This window comes from Pollicipes pollicipes, unplaced genomic scaffold, assembly GCF_011947565.3.
Source record: "Pollicipes pollicipes isolate AB1234 unplaced genomic scaffold, Ppol_2.1 Scaffold_5724;HRSCAF=6776_pilon_pilon_pilon, whole genome shotgun sequence".
NCBI classification, from domain to species: domain Eukaryota; kingdom Metazoa; phylum Arthropoda; class Thecostraca; order Pollicipedomorpha; family Pollicipedidae; genus Pollicipes; species Pollicipes pollicipes.
The window spans coordinates 50,499,172-50,519,804 of record NW_023596746.1 but is presented as its reverse complement, the minus strand read 5'-3'; the positions used below and the strand labels follow the sequence as shown (position 1 = coordinate 50,519,804).

At 47.8% G+C, this 20,633-nt stretch overlaps 1 long non-coding RNA gene across 1 annotated transcript; it reads left to right on the top strand.

Moving 5' to 3' along the window:
* Positions 1-978: 978 nt before the first annotated feature.
* Positions 979-11,787, top strand: LOC119103541 (uncharacterized). The gene is made up of 3 exons (XR_005094775.1): positions 979-1,215; positions 7,006-7,171; positions 8,531-11,787. It is a non-coding gene; the product is annotated as an uncharacterized LOC119103541 (long non-coding RNA).
* The last annotated feature ends 8,846 nt before the right edge of the window (positions 11,788-20,633 follow it).

Below are 20,633 nucleotides of genomic sequence, written 5' to 3'. Positions count from 1 at the left end.
TACTAGCTGTGTTATTACAATGAAGTAAGCTGAACATTTCAATTCAAGCATAGCTTTCCCACCTAATGAAGCAAAATTATCTTTAAGATTTGTAATTTTGCTTAATTTCATAACCAACACAAATTTTGAAAATAATCTTACTAGGTATGATCTCCCCATGCATGTTATACAACACATCACCTTTTAATTTAACCACGTGGTAATACATGTTTGCAACAACCTTCCAAATGACTTGTCTGAGGACCAATGACAGGATACATTTGAGCATATTTTTCCCACTTCTAATTGTTTTCAGGGATCTAAGGCTCTCACCCCTTATGCACAGTCAAGTCAATAATGACACAGAGCTCTCAAAACACAAGATGTGTTTCACCAGTGACAGTGTGGCACTCCTACAAAAATACCAATTTTCAACAATGCAGGACGATGATGACTAGGGCTCTAGGGGGGGGGGGACGTGGATATACACCGCATTATTCTGTTCTGGACAAAAGCCTTAACCACAGAAAACGTAACATAAAATTCTGATGAGTACAAATAATTCCCAAATCACGTAACTCAAACATTTGCCTTATTTGGTTGGTACGTAAGCATCTTGTACCTTTTAAATCACTTTCAGCAGACAACGGTGGTGGCTTCCGTTCAAAACACGTAAACATTAACGCACAAGCGTCACCACATTTGCACAGCCCTAATCACTGCATGCATGCAGCAGAGCATGCGCTCGGATGCTTTAGTATTCATGGACGCCGTAACTGTATTTAATGCGCGAAATATGAAACGAAGACCACAAATGAAAGGCTGCTCTTACAGACGCCAACTAACCAATCACATGATTTCAATGATGGTGGCTTTTGGTTTCTCCAGCAATAGCTACACAGCTAAAGCGATTCAAAAGCACTGCAGCTTTGTGTTGAACAGTATTTGAAGACATTCATATCAATTCCTTGGCAATGCTCATGAATTGGCATAGAGTGCGTTGCGAAAGGCGGTGGCGTGCGTCGAGTCGTCGGCAGAGTTGCATATTGTGAGAGTAAACTAGTCAATTACGGGTCGCGCCAAACCCATCAAGGCTGCACAGAAGCTGATAGGCGGGTTCTGTCAATTTTGTGGTGGATTCTGAGCTCTTACGAGTCCGCTGTGTTGGGAACATTTGATTTACGCACTGGGCAGTAGCATTCGGCATCAAAAGGATTCACAGCAGAACTTCCCAATGTAAGTTGGCATTAATTGATGATTCCCTACCTTTGCCTCCCTTAGGTGATGGGCGATGTCGGCATAGAAGGATTTGTCAGCTGATAAGTTAAGAGAACACCAAATACCGGGAAATGTTTGTATAGCACACTGCAGCCGGGATGCAATTTATGTAATCAAACATGACAAACATAAGATAGCAACAAGTTTGGGGCAGGCAGAACTCTGCCCTAAATAGAGTAGATGGGTGGCTGGCTGTGGGCAGATTTTGCTATCCTTACTAGCTGCTTATCCCCAAAACATGTCTTTGATCAGGTTTGGTCATTTTGTGTGATCTGACCAGACCTGTACTATTTGGGGGGGGGGGGGGGGTGGGTAGGGTGCATCAACTGCTGTAGGTCATGCAGCAGGCCTGTACTAAAGAAGGCATTATATTACCATTAATGCTCAAATTCAAATTTTGTCCTGTCCAAATTATGATAAGCAGCCCTGAGGTGGAAGCTGCACTCCATCTCAGCCCCAATAACCTATCATCAAAATCTATCACATTCTGCAGGTTGGCACCTCAGTAGCACTTATAAGCATAAATTGAGACCATTAATCACATTAGATTTTGTGATTATGTGCTCCACTTGTGTGGGGTATAATCCTGCATAACTGTGATTAGTAAAACAAACATGTAAGCCACATGGGTATCAGCTTCCTTGGGAGACCTAATAAAGCTAAATAGGCAGGCATAAACTGCTTAGATATGTATGCTGTGCTTTATATTTTAGCATCACACAACACTTGTCTTGCATGCTCACTCTCCAGAACCTACTGCCAGCCCCAGCCCCTCCTGTAACCCAAGCCACAAAACATGCATGTTATACCTATTATGCCTGTCTGCGGAGTTATACAACTTATGACAACTTGCATGTCACAAGTTGCTACTGGAATGCAAACAGCCAAAGTTCAAAAATGTAGCTTCAGCAGATGGATGCATGCAACTTTAAGTTATTGCAGCCCTGTGAATTTGGCACACTGTCTTCCTGGGTATAGAGAGCAAATGTGTCAAGGAATTATGATGCTGGAGAATTTTCACAAGATTACTCTAAAACACTTCTCATGCTCACTGAAAAGTTCAGTTTGATGCTTCTTTGCCTGTGTTTGCCACACATGAGTGTCAGGTTCTACACACTGATGGCACATGTTGGGTACACTGGTGTTGGGCACAGTGGGTATATTTTTGCAGGCTGACTTGTAACCATATCTGTGTAATTCACCCATGCTCGTAAACCTTGCACTTTTGGCTCTCAGGCTATCAAAATAGCTGTGTGTGCTGGCAGAAATGGATAGGGTGTAGAGCAATATATGAAGTTATTGAATTGGCCAATATTGCTTGGCTAAGTTAACATGAGTGCACATAAATTTTAAGCATACCATGCAAATATCAAAGATGGGATGATAATGGATAAGCTGATGGCCCTGAGGTACCAGTGTGGTTCACTTTGCCATAACAGGAGCTGCTCCAGCTATCCTCCAAAGTGGTGAAACATCAACACGTTTAGCAGCTTGCCCAGTCGATTGTCCCAGAGACACCAGGGCAGTTCTCCTACCTGCACCAGGATCAACTGCAACAAACCAGAGTGGTGACTCCATAGGCACCCAAGTGGGCTGCCCACCATGGGTTGAACCCTTCTGGTGAGGGTAATCTGAGTCACCTTGCTTAGCATCCTGGGGGTTGTGGGGACCCTGACATGACAGCTGACACCACAGTGACCGCAATTATGGAGGATGGATTCATGGGTCACCCAATTCAGGCTGGGAGGCCAGCAGCATGCTTAAAGGTACGTCAGCTTGACCAGCAAATGGAGATGGCAACAGGGGAGGGTCAACTCAATGTGATATCAGCTCCTCATGACCAATGTGTATACACAATGCTGCACAGTACAGTTGAGTCAAGGTTTGGAGTTATCATATGCTGAGGCAGACTGGTTCTTTAGTACAAGGTATGGTTTATGCATGCTTAGTTGTGGCAGCAAGCCAGAAATTATGTTTCTGGCCAAGTTGCTCCCCAAAGCCCAGAATTTCCTATTGCACCATCACTCTTATCAATATCTGGGTACACTCTAAACACACACTCTAATCCATCTCTGGCCAACCTGGGATCTAGTGGTAAGAGAGCAATATGTGGCTATGTATCCAACCTACTAGATGTGGCTTAGCACTAATTGGGGCCAGGTAACCAGGAGCAAATGGGGCTGAAGATGGCTTTAGTGGGAAGGATGCTTTGATACTTGGATGTATATACAGAAGTCCATCAGGCAACAGTGTAGACAGCATGCATCATCTGGAGGACCTTATCCAGAGAGTGTGTAGAGTCCTCTAACTTGCCTCAGATTGACTGGGGAACAGTCCAGTCATTAGCTCTGGAAAGTCATGCAACCCAGTCACTGACAAAGGCTCTCCAGGGCTTTTTATTGTTTGTTCTGTTTTAGCATGTCCAGCAGCCAGCACACTACTGGGTGTGTGAAGCTTAAAGCATTCTTGACCTCATATTTCCAAAGAGCAGGAAATGATCAGCCAAATTGAATACTTGCCTAGGCTAGGAAACAGCAACCATGTGATTATCAGGTGCGCATTGGTCTGCTATTCTGGGCCACAAACTCCTCATCTAGTACAAATGATACACACCAGTTATGAGCACCTGATAGACATCCTTAGGATAATGGACTGACCCAGATGGGGAACCTCAGTGACAAAGAAGTCTATAAATTTTTCTAGGAGATAACCACCAGGCCTGCTGAGGTTTACTCCATCAGGAAAAGGACAAGACCACCAAAGAATCTGGGCTTGAACCTAACGACCATGTAGCTAAAGCGGAGTAAGAAAAAAGCTGTGGCATACATACACACAGACACAGGATGTTCTGGACCATGCCAGGACCTGGGATGTTGAAAAGAAACCCTCAAAAAGAGTGTGAAACGAAACTGGCAGCAGACCTCAAAAGAAACCCCAAGGCCTTTTGGATGTACACTAACTCAATACCACACATAAGATGCTGGTAGTGATGCCTTGCAACTCGAGTTGACCATTTCTGGGTGACATAGACATCTCTACCCAGGCAGTGGCAAAAAAGATAAGCAACACTGAAGACCTCATGCATCCCTGGGCCAGATGATGTACATCAAGGCTTGTTTGTGAGCCTGCAGATGTCCTGGCGCCATCCCTGAGCATGCTTTTCTGAAAATCGTTGGCATCCCTAAGGCCACCCCAGGAGTGGAAGCTTGGTCAGGTAGTCCCAATCTTCAAGAAAGGCAGCAGCCAATCCCCAGCGAGCTACTGCCCAGTGAGCCTTACTGTCGTTTCCTCCAAGAGACTCGAATCTTTCGTCAGATATTCGCTAATTAACCACTTCTCGGAGTCCGGACTTGTGCATGCAGCCCAGCAAGGATTTTTCCCAAAGCAGTTATGTATGACTTAGCTATTATTATTCGTCGAAGATCGGAATGCCGCGGTAGAGGATCGAGAGCCGGTGGACGTGGCGGAACTGGACTTCAGCCAAGCCTTTAATTATGCATCGCATAACAGTTTGCCCTCCAAACTCCATGCTTACAGTGTGAGGGATGACTTGCTGCGCTGGATCAGGGCTTTACTTGCCCATTGTATGCAGAGAGTGCGAGTCCAGGGCTCGGAGTCTGACCAGATCGACGTCGTCAGCGGCATCCCGCAAGGATCAGTGCTGGGATCAACACCTTTCATTATCTCCGTGGACGACCCACCAGGTCAAGGCCAAAGTGTGGTCAAGATGTTCGCGCGGTTGACACCAAGATATACTGTCGTGTCCCTGGATCCCTAACTGAGACTCCTTGTCAGATCGACCTGGACGCCCTGGTGAGGTGGTCAGAAGAGTGACTTACCCCCCTTTAATGCAACGAAGTGCAAAAAGATGCATCTCGAGAACTGAAACTCAAAACTGACCTAATGAACGGCGCCGAAATCGCGGTCGAGGCCACAGAGAGGAGCTCAAGATCCTCGTGGATCATAGGCTCAATCTCCACGTGCAGACGGTGGAGGCGATCTCAAAGGCCAGCCTGGCGGGCGTGCGACGGTCGTTTGCCAACATCGATGTTCACGCGGTGTCACTGCTCTTCAAGATCTTAGTACGTCCATACTTGGAGTATGGCAACGTCATCTTGGGCCTGCTCGGCAGACTGGGCCAGCGGTGACTGGCGCAGGCTCAGCGGCAAGTTACGCGTCTTGTGTACGAAGCGAGGCATCGGCCACAATCCCCTGAGAGGTTCAGACTTCCCCAGTTGCCCTCGTTGTACTATCGTCGTCGCAGGCGAGATATGGGTACAGTGTATCAACTGCCTCACGAAGGTATGTCGCTGTCGGAAGAGGAGTCCTGACCAGACAACTCGGAGGTGGCAAGAGGACACCAATGGAAGCTAAGAAAACCTCGAGCTTGGACTCGCGGCCGTCGTAACTCGTTCAGCACGCGGGTCGTCAACGATTGAAGCTCTCTTCCACACCCGGTCGTATCGTCGACCTTAGTTGAGCGGTTTAAGTCTAGACTTGATATGCACTGGGTGGAGATAATTTATGACATTTCACACTGAATTTACCTATATGAGACCGTTTGGTTCCCGGACCAGGAGCCGGACGAGACCGGGAAAGATAAGGTAAGGTATGGCGAGGAATCTATATGGGAAATAGGTAGTGGAAAATAGGAATAATCTACTGCTTATAATTAAATGAGTCGGTCATAAAAGTGTCATAGCACAATTCCAGGCAGGTGAGCTGTTATGGTGAGTGTGGGTAAATGTGAAGTGTACTATGCAAATATCCAACATGGAGGCAAATTATGCATATTTCTTATGTTTGATTAGCTGTGTAGTATCAAGGTACGTGTCCTGCAAACCGTTCTGGGTATTGACTGCTTGTTTTAAGATGCCTGTCCTTTCTCCACAGCTGGGGAGCATCTCTGACATTTGGTTGGCAAGTTTGTGGGATTTGCATAAGTTTCTTGATGTGGACCTCGTAGTTCTACTGGTGAAGCTGTCGGAACCAGTGAATCATATGGGGAATAAGGGGCAGCCATCTTGATAGGCTTAAGCTACAGTTGCCATAGTTGTGCCTGTTACCTGCATTTACTAAAGCTGCACCTACACTTCACTACACTATGGCAGCACCAGTTTTGATGCGTTTTTTCAATGTGTGACGTGCATTTGGATAATGTGTGCATGCGCAAATGCCATAGATACTTTTCAGGAGGATTTATCACGAACTTAAAACACATATGTTGGGAATAGCATTAACTTCAAGGATCTTGTAATAGCTGTATGGCATGGTATTCCTAACAGCAAATTCCATTGTGTTCCCGCCCTGCTTTCATGCTGGTTGTGATATTATTTTATTCATGTTGGTGGCGCTGGTCTTGAGGCTCTGCAGTTCGAAACGAATTTTCTCAGACCAGCGTATTGTTTGGGACAGTAAAAGCTTATGTGCTAGCTTACTGCCTTAGCTTGCAAGAGCTTGTGTAGGAGCTGGTTAGCCTAGCTTATTATGCACCATAACCGAATAAAGTACCAAACACAATTATAAGACATTCCATCATGCTGCCTAATGAGCTAAATAAATTATGACGTCACTGGGATTGTATCCAATGTGGTAAAATGGGCTCTCAGCCTTGCTCATTGTCTCATCAGTAATGTACTCATATGTTGTTTAATTGCTTGGTTGTGTGGACCTGACGACCAATGGGTTAATGTTGGTAGGGTAATGATGGGTTGGTGCCAGCACAGTGAGCACGTCGCTGTGTTACAGTGGCTGGATGTGCGGCTGAGGATGGTTGAGATGGACGACACGCTGCAAGAGTTCGCGTCGACGGGGCGCGCCGGCCGCCGTAACGCGCTGCCCGACATCCGAGGCGAGCACGCCACCACGTCCACGGCCGACCTGCCCGAGCAGATGGAGAAGATGTCGTGTTCAGGTCAGTGGACGGCGAGGCCACTACGAGCAGCGGGGAAGGATGTCCCCCCCCCCGCAATGGTGCTAGAGCTTGACGCTGCACCGGTGACGTTGCATGGAAAGAATGTGTCTGAAATGCCGCCTGTCGGTGGCTCGGGGCTGCCATGTTGTAGTCTTGTACATGTGAAACTCTCCGTAGCTCAATGTGATAAAATGGTTGGAAGCAAAGTTTACCAATCAGCAAAATCTGCTTAATTCATATGATGGCTTCTGAGTCTACGCAGAAAGCTGTATCTAGTGAGTGTCCTCTACCTAAGAACGTTCGTGCAAAACATTGACTTCGAAAGGACTTAAAACATCCAATCTTCCTTAGTTTCGCCAACCATCAGCACGTGTCCCCACCCCTGCCAGTCATGGTCGTCATCCGGTCAGGGGCGTGTACTGGCCAAGACGCTGAGTCAGATCGGTCGTATGGATTAATAGACGAAAAACAACATAGCCTAGCCGGCGCGTCCTGAGAATGGAGGGATGAAAAGGCTCAGCTTAATTCCGGCTCGTATGCTTACACGAAGCGAGTGAGAAATATGCCTGTATTTTTGTTGCATGAAACTAGGTTCTGGTCAGATATAGCATGCATGCATGATATACTGAATGTTTTGATTCATGTCCATGCGCAAGCATCCACTCGCTAAGACATCCACTTGTCCAGGTGCTTCTGCCACTATCGACAGTGTAGGCGGTTGGCACATTCTCTGCAGAAACCACGCGTGATATGCCAGAGAAGAAATGACAGTTTTGGTAGTGGTCGTCGGCAATCTTTGCCTTTTTAACTGAACTCTTTTTGTGGACTTGTCAATTCGAGCCAAATGGCGCTTAATGGGATTTTATGACATTTAACGAGCTTGTGATAGTACCGCTCGCACTAAAAACACTACCCTTTCTCTCCATTTGTCATTGATGACACAATTTACTTTCCAATGCGCAAGGTAAGATAGCATAAGGGCATGCATGACCCATGACATTGACCCGTAGATGGTCTAAGACGGCTGCACATAAGGTAGAAAATGCGTCGTGTAGTGTTCAGAGAACCGCTGATTTTCACATTTTCTGCACGCAGTCCTTTGAAAACTTGGTTGTAGCTCAGTGGCGCAACATGCGAGGAAATTGAAGTTTTAAGGTCAGATGTAAAATGCTTGAGTCCCTGGTAGCCATAAAACTGCTGTCGGTGCCCCCCCCCCCCCCCTCTCCTGTGGCGCTTTGGTATTCAGCGGACCACTTACCAGTGAATTCAGCCATCCTGCAATATCACCGCACGCGACTTGCTGGGTGCTTATGCTGGGTGGTACTCGCGTGTTAGCGGGGCCCGTGACTCTTGTTGCAGACGCCGATAGCGACGCGCGGCCGTCGGCGGCATCGAGCGGCAGCGGCAGCGGAAGCGCGTCGCCAGAGCAGAACAAGGATGGCAAGTCGTAGTGGGACGTCAACGAGGCGGGGCGCCGGCTGTCGGCGGCTCCGGCACAGCGCGACATGGCGTCCCGGGCGACTCCCGACTGGGGGAGGGCTCGCCGCACCCGGCGGCGCCCGCCTCCTACTCAGCCCGACGGCTCTAGTCTTTCGCGGCGGCCGCTCCGCGCGCCGCGGCGTCGCCTCGCGCGCCAGTGTGATACCCGCGCGCCCGCCTGTGACGGCGCGAAGAGCGGCACCCGCGGGCTGGCGGTGCCGCCCGCTGTGGCTTGTGGGGAGGGGCACGGAGCGCGCACCCGCTCGCTGGATGGCGGGTGCGTGCTCCCAGCGCCGGACCTAGTCTTTGCAGTGCTGCCGGCGCAGGGTCGGGCGTGGACCGCCGGGCGGTTTCCGCGTGGCGCAGGCTTAGTTTTACAGGTGCAGTTTGCCCTGGTGGTCCCCGCTGTGCGTGCGTTGAGACCCCATTGCATGCGCTGTGAGAAGATGCATGCTTTGGGGATGGTTTTTCCCCAGAAAGGTCCTCAGGTTGTCGTCATCATCTGCTACGCTTATTTGGAAGAGTGACGCATATCATTCATTTATCCGAATCCTTCGCCGCTTGTGTGCCATAACTCATACCAAAGAGTTGCTTTCAAACCACCCTGCCTTTGTTATGCACTTCACACTGAAGGCATGAACCGCCGAGAACTGCCGTTTTTTACTGTTGAGTTTGTTCACGTACTCTGCGCAGTACCACGCCCTGCATAATGTGCGAGGTTGATGGGAAGCCATCTGACATTTGATGGCGTTGGCGTCAGTCGTCTTTTGTCGTCCTGTTTCGTCTCCGTGCTGCACTCTCCTCCACGACTGGACGCTGTGTGTGTGGCCAGTGGCAGATTACTGGAGATGTAATGAAGGCGGGCGCCTGCAGACCGAGCCCTACCGAGTTTGCATCACCTCGCGCACCGGCCCTAGATGCTGCGGCCAGGGCTCGGCGGCCGCGTCACAGTTTCAGTAGTCGTCTGTGGGTAGATATGCCGTGGCCGGCTCCACGCTCGCCTCACTCTCAAGTGCGGTCGGCTGCGTGTCGCCTATTCTGGTGTAGTGTCCTTGCCGTGGTGCACGTTGGCGTGTTTTGTACTAGAACGGCAAGCAAACCGATAATCACTCATCGGTGAGTGAATGCGATAGGCTTTCTATGATCCAGCTTAGACGGAGCCACGAAGGTGCGTCCTCGTACAGTTTCACTTTCATTTTTATGACTTGCAACGTCTTGTAACGCATGAGATGGTACCATTAACATTGTCATCCAAGTCAGTGGTTCTTGCAGTTTTGTTCGCACTAAATAAATCACATGTGTCTGCTGGTTAAAGTACGGAATGTAAGGTAACATCGGACGCAGTCCGTGTTTGCTACTGACTATTTTTCCCATATCCTGGATGTAGTGGCGTGTGCGTGAAGTAACACACACATCCGTTTTATCGCCGTTTGTAAAACTACGCAGTTTTAGGTCAGTTCTGGTGGGCATCTCGCCCACAAATTTTGATTCACTTGCGGGTATCACACCATCCCTTGGAATGTTTTGAAACGATGTGAGCACCACGAGCGAATTAAGCGCTTGTGATAAAAGTTTCGTTTTGCTTGACTGCCATCAGGATGAACACATTTGTAACTCTCGGCCAATCTGCGCAAAATGGTTATGAGGCGGGTTTCCATTATGTACCTGACTTGGGTTGGTCACTATTCAATTGCGCGTATTTGGGTGGCAATGTTCATCTCTCAGAGTAACTACTTTGTTCTCACGCTTGTCTAATAACCGTCCCTCTGTGTGTTACGCGTGTGATAACCTGGCATTGTTCCTGCCTTGCTGTTTTATGTTGCCCGATGATGTTTGTTTTGCTATACGAAAAAGTATGTTAAATTGAGCGGTGTGCATATGGCGATGTACTGAAGAAGCCAAAGCGTATTACTTCCCACTGGACGAAAGGCTGGTGTGGACCTCTACTTTTATCGTGCCGTTTGATAGGAGCATAATGTTTCAACAGAGATGATAGCAACACGCATCCAGGTGCAGTGAACTGATGATTTAGTTATGGAATGATTTGTTACATGTTCGGTATGTCGCCCTCGATGTTTGTGAGGCGTATAGTTGTTTGTGAAGCGTAAATTAGATATCCTGAAGTTATTTCGCCTGCTGCTTATTGTCGACGGCATGTGCAAAAACCTCTGTGCGGCGGATGATGAACTGGAGCGTCCGCGTAAGAATAGTGTGGGTCGATGGTCGGATCCCCTCTTCCCCCCCCCCCCCCAAACATTGAGCTCTTGGCCACTCTTCAGTAATTATCTTGGTAAATTGACGTGGTATTGGTGAATATTCAGGAGCCGAGATGAATACGGGCGAAGGGCAAAACTGGTGTAAGAGGATAGACAGCTCCACTCATTGGCTTCAGTAAAAATTCGAAGCCTGAAACTTGGACGGTTCTAGGTAATCAATTGCTTCAGCTGCGGGCGTCTGCGGTAAGGCTCCGCTAAAAACTGTAAATAATCGTGAAATAACGTGATGAACTTAGCGGGGTGGGCCGTACAGTGGACCGAAGTTCTGCAGTTGGCAACACCTTTGAAGTACCTCAGATAGTAATTGCATGTAAGTTGCCAAGACTGCCTTTGTGTCCGCCCTATAACCTTTGTCTTGCAATTGATTTATATCTTCGTGTGTATTTTGTGGTCAAACTCCCTCTTGTTTCCCACGTTGAGCCAGTGTTGACAGATCACTGGTTGGCAAAGCGTGTTGTACCTGCATCGACGGCGTGTTCAAAATGCAATGTCTCTTGTTTTAATGCGCGACTGAGATGGACAGTCCGTGGTCTCCTCCATCACATGCTTGCGGCAAGCCCGACCAACGCAAAGGCTGTGCATGGTGATGTGGAACACAACGAAACTGGATGCTTTATGTTCTAGTTTGGTTCCGTGGGGACGTCCACCCACGACGTGTTCAGGTATGCTCCGGGAATGACAAAACATTCGGGCTATACATCTGCGGGACTCCGCGCTTCATTAAAGGGAAAATACGGCATTTCATGCGCTCATTGCTCTAGCTCTGTACGCTTTCCAGGGTACGAGGGTCTGGAACTGGACTGCATTCAATGCCGCTGTGTGATGTCAATGGTAGCAGTGAATAAACAAAATATTGTTTCATTTCGCATGGTAAGAGACACCAGACATTGTGCTGCGTGCTGATCGGCACACTCCTGCACACGAACAGGTGCCAGGGCTCACGGCCGCGCGCTCCCATGCGCCCTTGCTCGCACAGCACGTGCGTGCCCAAACTTTGAATAATGCGAGTGTGAGAATGGTAATGTAGCATGATGTGGTTAAAACGGCTTTGCTATTAGGGTCATTTTGCGACAACTCGTCCACGCATAGGTGCACTTTAACACGGCACTCCTTCAAACTGGGCAAAAAACGTCTCAAGCGTGTTATGGAGCCGTGTGACGCACCGCTCACCCGCGCCCGGTCGGGGAAAGTTTACTTCCGTCCCTTGGTGTTTTGAGCAGTGCTCAAAAATGAACGCCCTTAGCGCACCAAATTTTCAGTACTTTTTCACCTATCAATTGAACATCCTTAGTGCAAATCGTAAGTTTTTTTATGTACCAAGGTCAGATCAGAGGTCAGCTTAAAAAATGGTCTTGTGTAACTTTCTTGTGCGTTATTTGTCAGTGCTCCAACTTGCTACATTAACGCGCGCTCGGGTGGAGGTCAATTTGACCCCTAAAGGTTTTTTACAGGGTGGTTTCCGAAAGGCCCCGCGTAGCCGCGCCAAATTGTGCATAGCTGTAGACAATTGAATAGCGGATCATTTGACATCAAGATCTAGATGCACCATGTAAGGTCGCTGACCTATGACAGTTCAAAGTCAGGCCATGACTTCAGCGAAGTCAATTTCTAGGGAATCATTCAATCTGATGCAACAACGGAGTGTCAGATGAAGGTGTACATATCTGAGATGCCGTCTCAGGTAACACAAATATTGAATGAGCAAATTATGTTGACCCAAGGTCAGGTATAAAGGTAAACCAAGGTAAAAACCAACCTGTTTTATTGCTTTAGGGCTTGCTATATGGAAAAGTTGCTGGTGCTTATTTCGAGTTTATTGGTAGAAGGAAACTAATTATACATGTTACACGGACTTTTCAGAGGCAGAATAGGTCATTGATCTAAATTGACCCAGATCAACATTTTGTTTTTAGAAACATACTGCCTAGTGTAATCTTTGTTGTTTATTCTTATGCAAAACCCAGAGCAGTATCGTATGAATTTGGTCCCCATGCCCTTCAAAAGGTCAAACAAGGTCACCGACTTTAAATGAGCATGCGACCTTTTGCTCAGAAACAGTTGTCTAGGCTCTGGGGGCACTTTGGGAACCCACCTGGAATTTGACCTTGTTTGACCTATTTGACCCGAAGGTCATGACCTAGGAACTTCAAACTTTGACCTAAGTGAGTCCACGTACAAGTCAGCACACCCTGCAAATGTGGTGTTTCCAGCTTTCTAAGTTCTCTAGATCCCAGTGAGGTCAAGTTGGCCCCCACCCGAGCGAAGGGTATCTAGCCGGCCGCCCGGGCGCGTGTTAATAGAACATGATGGCACCTACAGTTGTTCGCTTCAAATTTTTCGTAGCAGACTAGGTCAGTGGCCTGAGATGAGGTCAGTTTGGGCTATTTTTCGTAAATTATGCAAATTTGTGCGTGTTTTGTGTATCTTTGGTTTTTGTATGTGAGGAAGGGAGTACTAACTTGCATGCGCAACCAACATGTGACCACAGATCAGTGATACTGCTTTAGGCCATGGTATGCTCCTATGGGTGCCCTGTGCAATACACATGCTGAGCTTAAATAGGCACTTTTATAAGTTAATTTTGGGCGCAGAATTAAACTATTCCACCAAACGGACATGGTTGAATCACTGAAATGCATAGGGAGGTCATAATAGGTCACGTAAGGACACGTAAGGCCATGTGAGGTCATCCAAGGCCAATGACCACTGTTGTCAGCAGTGCGGGGCTAGAGGAACTAGGGCGGCGCGTGTAACCACCTCTATATCTTGCTTGTGAAGCTGATGAGGTATGGTTTAATGTACCAACGCGCCTGTTCTCAATTAGTTACAAGTACATTGCCAAGCGTTGAGAGGACTTTATAAAATGTACATAAGAGCTGTGCGATCTTGAGTGTTTGTAAACGTGCATCACACCATTTCTGGCCATAGACAAACATTGCACTGGTCACTTACACTCGGTTAGCACTTCAACTTTTTCTCATTGTGTTGATTTATGAATTTGACCTAAGTTGGCCTCAGCTGACCTCATAGTCAGCCTAACATTGTATTTTTGTGTCTGGGATACTTTTCCCACAGCCATAGGTGTAGGAACGTTTCAAAAAGTGTCGGGGGGGGGGGGGGCAGGTTCATCGCATACTTGACTGGGATCGATAAACGTAGGGGAGAGGGTAGAGAGTATTTTCCGCTCTTAGCGCGCTCGGGTGGGGGTCAATTTGAATTCAGCGGCATTCGTTTATTTCAGCAGTGTTTTCGCTGGGGAAACAAAACTGCACGAGCGGGTAGGCATGCTGAGTCATTGAGGATGCATCTGCCTCCTCAGGGTTGATGCCAAAATGCGACCTAGGCACAGGCTGGTCAGAATTTTTAATTAAATTAATGTCCAATAATGTGTCAGTATTCTCATGTGTCTAGATTTCGCTTGCTGCCATTTTAGGCGGAAACAAACTCGGAAGCCTCAAATACTTACTGCCAGAAACAAGGTGACAAAAACCAGTAAACCAGACTTTTTCCTATAAAAACCAAGTGAAAGAAGGGCCCCTTTCTCATATGTTCCTCTTCTGAGCCGTGCTTCCGTCCGGTGCCGGCGTCCACTGCCTTGGCCTGGCAGTCTCCCACGCGACGGACTGCGAACCGATCGAATGACTGCTTTGTTGCATGCTTATGGATCAGCATCCCTGCTTATTGGCGTATAAAGCATAGATTGTACATCTGCTACACTAGCTACTTCCAACTTACTTTTTATTGCACCACACCATAGCGGAAAATAAACTTTCAAGAAGCCGTCTGCCATAAGTGTGACTTGCTCTACCGGGCACTCATTTGCCTGGTATTCAACGTAGCCAACTTGATCTGCTCTCATACTTAGGCAGGTGCGTAGACAGGGCCTTGCCAGTCGGGAGTACAGGGTTGAAAGAAGCTTCCCCAGGTGGTGCCCCCCCCCCCCCCCCTAAGAACCGCCGGGTACAGCTTAGTTGTTAACGAGCCTGGCCAAGAGGGAAGGAACAGGTTTGACAAAGGCCCCAGATGATGAAAGGCGCATCTTCCCCCATGCTCAATTGTTGAAGATGGGCACTGTTCTTCATTTTATTGTAATTTTACACTTGACCAGAACACAAGCAGAAACCAGAAGCTATCGCGAGATCAATTCTCCTTGTACTTTGAAATCAATAAACTGCAGGAGTTAGGCATCGAACTGCTGTGTGGAATAAATCACTGGGCTCTTCATTCTATAATGGTTCAGTGGACTCTTCCTAAGCCGATAGATATCGGAAGATTCACCAGATGCTTTCTGTGTTCTTCAGCGATATTTAAGGACGCTCTGAGCGTAGATCGTAGATCAAAGTGGGGTCCAAATTGTATATTAACATCGCTAACCCATGTTTGTCTTGAAATATTCACGATTCAGTGAGAATCTACCACCCAGAAAAATTAGTCAACATGGTTTTGGACATGCGCGCCCGCAGATCTTGTGACAACCTTGACGCCCGGCGTTGCAGTTTCTGTAGGTCGCGCGGCGTCGGTCCCGCGGCTGACACTGAGAGGTGGCCAACGCGCTGGCGAAAAAGATGACGCATCTGAGAAAAAAGTACTTTTGAATGCTAAAGGACATTAATTCATATGCTTAGAAAGTAGTCCGGGCACCTATTTCAGCTGTGGGATTTTTAGATTGATTATAAGAGCAGCTCAGCCGGGCGCTCATTCATATATTCGGCTTGTGGAACTGGACGATTTAAGGTGGAATATCTGTTTTTCGTGCTGCTTTGGCTATTAATCTGACCAAATGACATCCTCTAAACTGATAAAAACATACGCCCCGATCCAAATTTCATATGGTTCAAATTCTTTGGAAACGCTTTGGAAGTATTTTTCGGGACGATCGCTCTTGCGCGCAGGGAGCCCACCACCTGGTGTTACCTGCAGCGGCCAACACCGTTTGTTTGCGAAACTGCAACCCCGGCCATCGCTGTTCTTGCTGCTGACATTGCGCTCGGTCTGTTTCGCTTGTCGATTTTGCAAGTGGATGAACGTTCTCAGGCGAATATGACATGACCTTTTCCATGCTTGCCATCATCTCGATCCACTCCATTTAACACCTCTGAGACCCCTTACGTTCATCGGGAAAGGGGCCCATGAGAAAAACACCAGGGGACACATTACCATTACCGGTCCAGGGCTGAAGGGCTAATCCGTCCAGGCGCGGGGTGCGTTCTGGCTGTTATTCTGGTGACACAGAGGCGGGGTTCCCTGGTCGATCCGAAGGCCCTTAAGGGGATACATCATACCATTTTGACCGCCATGAACTCTCTGAGGTGGCTGTAAGCAGCCATGCACAAGAACCAAGGCTACATAAAAGGACAGAACGGAGCCTTTGGCATGAAGGAACCTCGGGTTTGACCCTAAATATCTCCGGTTGCCGCGTATGATAGGAAAAGATGGCACCATTTACCACATGAAGCATGGCGTTCAGTACGGTCTGAGAAAGATGTCTGGTGAACTGGGTAAATCCGCATGCATGTCTGAAATAATACAAAAGTAAGCTAAACACAAATTAAATCAGAAAACAGTTTTGGAGAAGCAAAATGGTTGGAATTGTCTCCCCGAAGTTTTAATATTTACTCCCGTGCCCTCAACATCTGTCGAGAAGTATTACCATACGTTGTAACTGTCTCTATCCGACTGATCATTGTTTTTCTTTCGTGACCTGTGGTGGCCTCACATTGTAATAAAGGTTAGAAAAGTTGTGTGCATTCGTTATCATTTGGTGGGACCTTTACCGCGCTATCTTGGATTTTTTTAGCACGATTTGCCTTTTCTCGTACGACATCTGAAAGTTGGAAATCCTAACGGGAAGGCCAATTTCCCCTCCGGCCGGGGCATGGTTGTCTCAGACCCCCGGCCTATTGCAGGTAAAGAATGTAAACGTTTTCACCCGTGGCGGTGCAGTGCTCGCGTGCCGTTCCCGCGGTCGACATGGTGCGGACTCTTAAGACCTAGGGGCCCTGGCGTAAACGTGTTCACCCGCGGCGGTGCGACGCTCGCGTGCCGCTCCGCGGTCGACATGGTGCGGACACTTGGAACGGCAGACGAGCGCCGTCCTGTGTGTGAGGCGCGGGCCTCTGCTGTAAACGGCACCAAGGCTCAGCTGATTCGGAGAACTCACGCTGGTTGGCAGATGGCGGCCGCGCTGGCTCGGGAGGCCGAGGCCGGCCGCCGAGCGATGACAAACTCCGGAGCGGGTGTTCCAGGCGCTGTAGATGGGTGGTGCGCATGCGCAATGGAACGGCTTGCATCAGTTCGGCGCACACCCTATGTATGCTGGGGATCTTGGTCATTGGAGGCACCCCACACCGTGGCCACCCTGGGGTGGGTTCCTTGGGACGGGCCAAAGAAGGCGACACCCTGCGGCCTTCACGGGCAGGCTCCTTCATGTGTTTGTAAAGGACTGCACGTAGAGATCTGACTTGTATAAAATGTGCGATTGATCTTAATTCATTGTTCAGGCCGATTCCAAGGCGATTGGCTGTGTTTGGAACTGGAGAGAAACGGGTTGGATTTGAGAACCACCGGGATTTGAGGACGGCCCTTTATATACTATACATGTGCAGTGAACATATCTTTCCCTTCCTGGTGCGCTGTGTTGGGGTTGGTCTGTGGTGAACGCTAAACGAACCCTCCCGGGCCTGCACACCCATAACGCGTGGCAGGCGGAGCAAGTGTGCATTAAACTGAACCACCACCAAACCACCAAAATGAGCCCTAATGCGTGGGAGTGGCCACCAAGTGTAATGTGGCATTTCACGGTCCTGTCTAGCGCGAAGCACTGGCCAACAACGGGATTAAAAAAAAACCAGGAGCAGACAAAAACGTGATGGCGTCATGAGCCCTATTTTTCAAATGTTATTTCCGAGCGAGAGCAGTTTGTGCACTATATGAAATGTTTGGTAAAATTGCATCTGAAAGTTAAAAACCGATATTTTTCTAAAATATCGCTCAATATAGTATTCAAAGTCAACTGGGTGCATACGCCGGACTGTTTTGATATTTTACCTCGGTTTCTTAAGTAAACATGGTAGGCCTGATTTTCTTTAAACCCAGATCCCATTGAAAAACAATCAAATGCAGTTCAGCCTCATAGAAACTAATCGAAATAACCCGTTACGACCCGACCGGCCGGTGTCGTGTCACAGCACGCGTCAGCTCACTGCAGCGGCGACCGTCACTGCCATCATCAAACCAAACGCGTCTCTAGATCATGTGTAGGTGAAGATTGCATTTTGATCGACCTAACATACCTGTCAGCCATTCTGAGCCACGTAGAGAGACAGATTTTATTTCAACAATATGGTGTGCAGTCGCACATGATCAGTTTCAAAGTTGTGGTTTATAACAAATTATGTCACAAATGATTTGTTTATGTCAGTGGCTGTGACTCAAAAAGAAAAACAAGCAGGCTCAAATCCTTGATTGTTCTGCGGCGCCATAGGCGTTGTCACAGGTGTCGGAACGCCTTAAAATGTGTGCCTGTGTGGAGGGGGTGAAGGCACAAGGTATGATTTAGGAACTTTTGTGGTAAGCAAGCCCAGTGCCGGGGAGTGGAAATGGAGGCTACTGTCTGTTCTAGATTCACATGAATTTTGAAAGTAGTTAAATAGCATAGTCTCTTTGGTAGATATAACCTACAGCTGTTTCCCACTGATGTACAATCTTGCCTACTCGACTCACCTATGTCATTCGGCGAATAAGGCTGCTCAGCTTCTAAAGGTTATTCGTCCATTTCGACACTGTTTTCCCCGGGAAGCGAGCTTTTACGAGCGGGTAGGTATTTCGGTTCATTGAGGAAGCCTCTGCCTCCACAGAGTAGGTGACAACATACGGCCCAGACCTAGGCTTGTCAAAATGTGGCATGCAAATTAACGGCAATTATATTGCGCCAATTTTCGCTCACCTAGATTTTGACGATGGCTTTTAAAGAGATGTGATAGGTGGAAACCAATTCGGAAGCTTCAGATACTAAGTGCCGAAAACAAGTGCCAAAAAGCATAAGGCTGGAGTTTTTGCCGTAACAACCACGCCACAAAATGCAGGCCCTTCTGGCATGCATTCGTTTTCTGGGCTGTCCTTCCGTCGTCCATCGGAAGCCACTGCCCTGGCCGGCTGCTTTCCTCATGGAAGACTGTGAATTGAAGGTTTGGCTGATTTGCTGCATATGTATGGATCAGCATTACTACTTATTGGTGTGTAAAAAAATACATTAGACATCTTCAACAATGTCTTTTTCTGCACTATCTTTCCTTACACCAACGCAGAAAATAGGCTTGAGGGAACCTGCCCGCCTTACGTATGAAATGGCCCGACGGACATTCAGTTGCCCCCATTCAAAGCAGTCGACTTGATCCGCCCTGATATGCCGGCAGGGGCATAGCCAGAGCTTTGCTAGGGGGTAGGGGTGCGGAGTTGACATAATTCCCCCGATGGTGGCCCCCTCCAAAAAAAACTTACCGGACATCACTTACTTGTTGACAATTGACACAGTCTTCTTTGTTTTATTATTATTTTTACCTTGTAACCAGAACGGAAATATAAATCAGAAGCTGCTACAAAATCACTTTTGTTAACATTTTGAAATCAATATGCTGCAGAAATCAAGCTTTGAACGGCTGCATGTAAAATATCACCTGTGCTCTTGACTTGCAATGGTTCAATGGACAAGCTCTAAACAAATGGAATTGAGAAGCTTTGTCAGAATTTTTCATCTGAGTTCAACGGACATATCAAGGACCCCTCGAAGGTAGTCTATAGTTCGAAATGGTCACCAATGTGTATTTACATGGTCAAGCCATATTCGTCTAGAAATCTTCAGAACTCAGTCAGAATCGATCGGCGATACAAATTATGTACTGTTGTTTTGATCATGTGCAATCGCAAACCTTAGCAACAGAAACCTCGACGGCAGACGTTGCAATCTCGTCGGGCCGCACAGTGTCGGCCCAGTGGCTGACAGCAGTGAGCCGTGGCCAACGGACCTCGACGGCAGACGTTGCAATCTCGTCGGGCCGCACAGTGTCGGCCCAGTGGCTGACAACAGTGAGCCGTGGCCAACGGGCGGACGTAATCCTGGGCATGTATTTAAAGGCAAAAATCAGAGAAGTGTTCTGAAATTTTCGCCACGATGACCTTCTTCAGTTTGTGGCCACACGACCTTCCTCTTAAACAAGATTGGTGACCTGAAAGGAGCACCAATTACCTTTTCCTTAGAACAGGTATCTAGGTTCACGGCGGTTGCATGAAAAGGTCTGAGGTACTTTGGACATCAATCTGGAGTTTGATTTTGTTTGCACGTGTTTGATCAGAAGGTCATGGCCTAGGAACCTCAAAATTCAACAAGAAAAGTAGGCTCACTTATAGGGCAATACACCATAGGAATTTGGTGTTTCTAGCTCTCTCAGCCTGTTACACTAAGGGGGTAAAATTGACCCCCACTCAAGCGAAAGGAATTTACCCGGCCACCCGGGCTCGTGTTAAGAAAAGCATCATAGCCGAGTATGTGAATAGAAGTGAGTTATTAAAGTCATGGACAAATAGCAAGAATGCCAGGACAGACCCAAAGCATGAGCACATAACGATTCTGTTCCAGCAAACACTTCCAGTACTATCACTGCCACCTCTCGGCAAGTTGGAGTACTAAAGGGAGGGTCAGTTTGACGCCA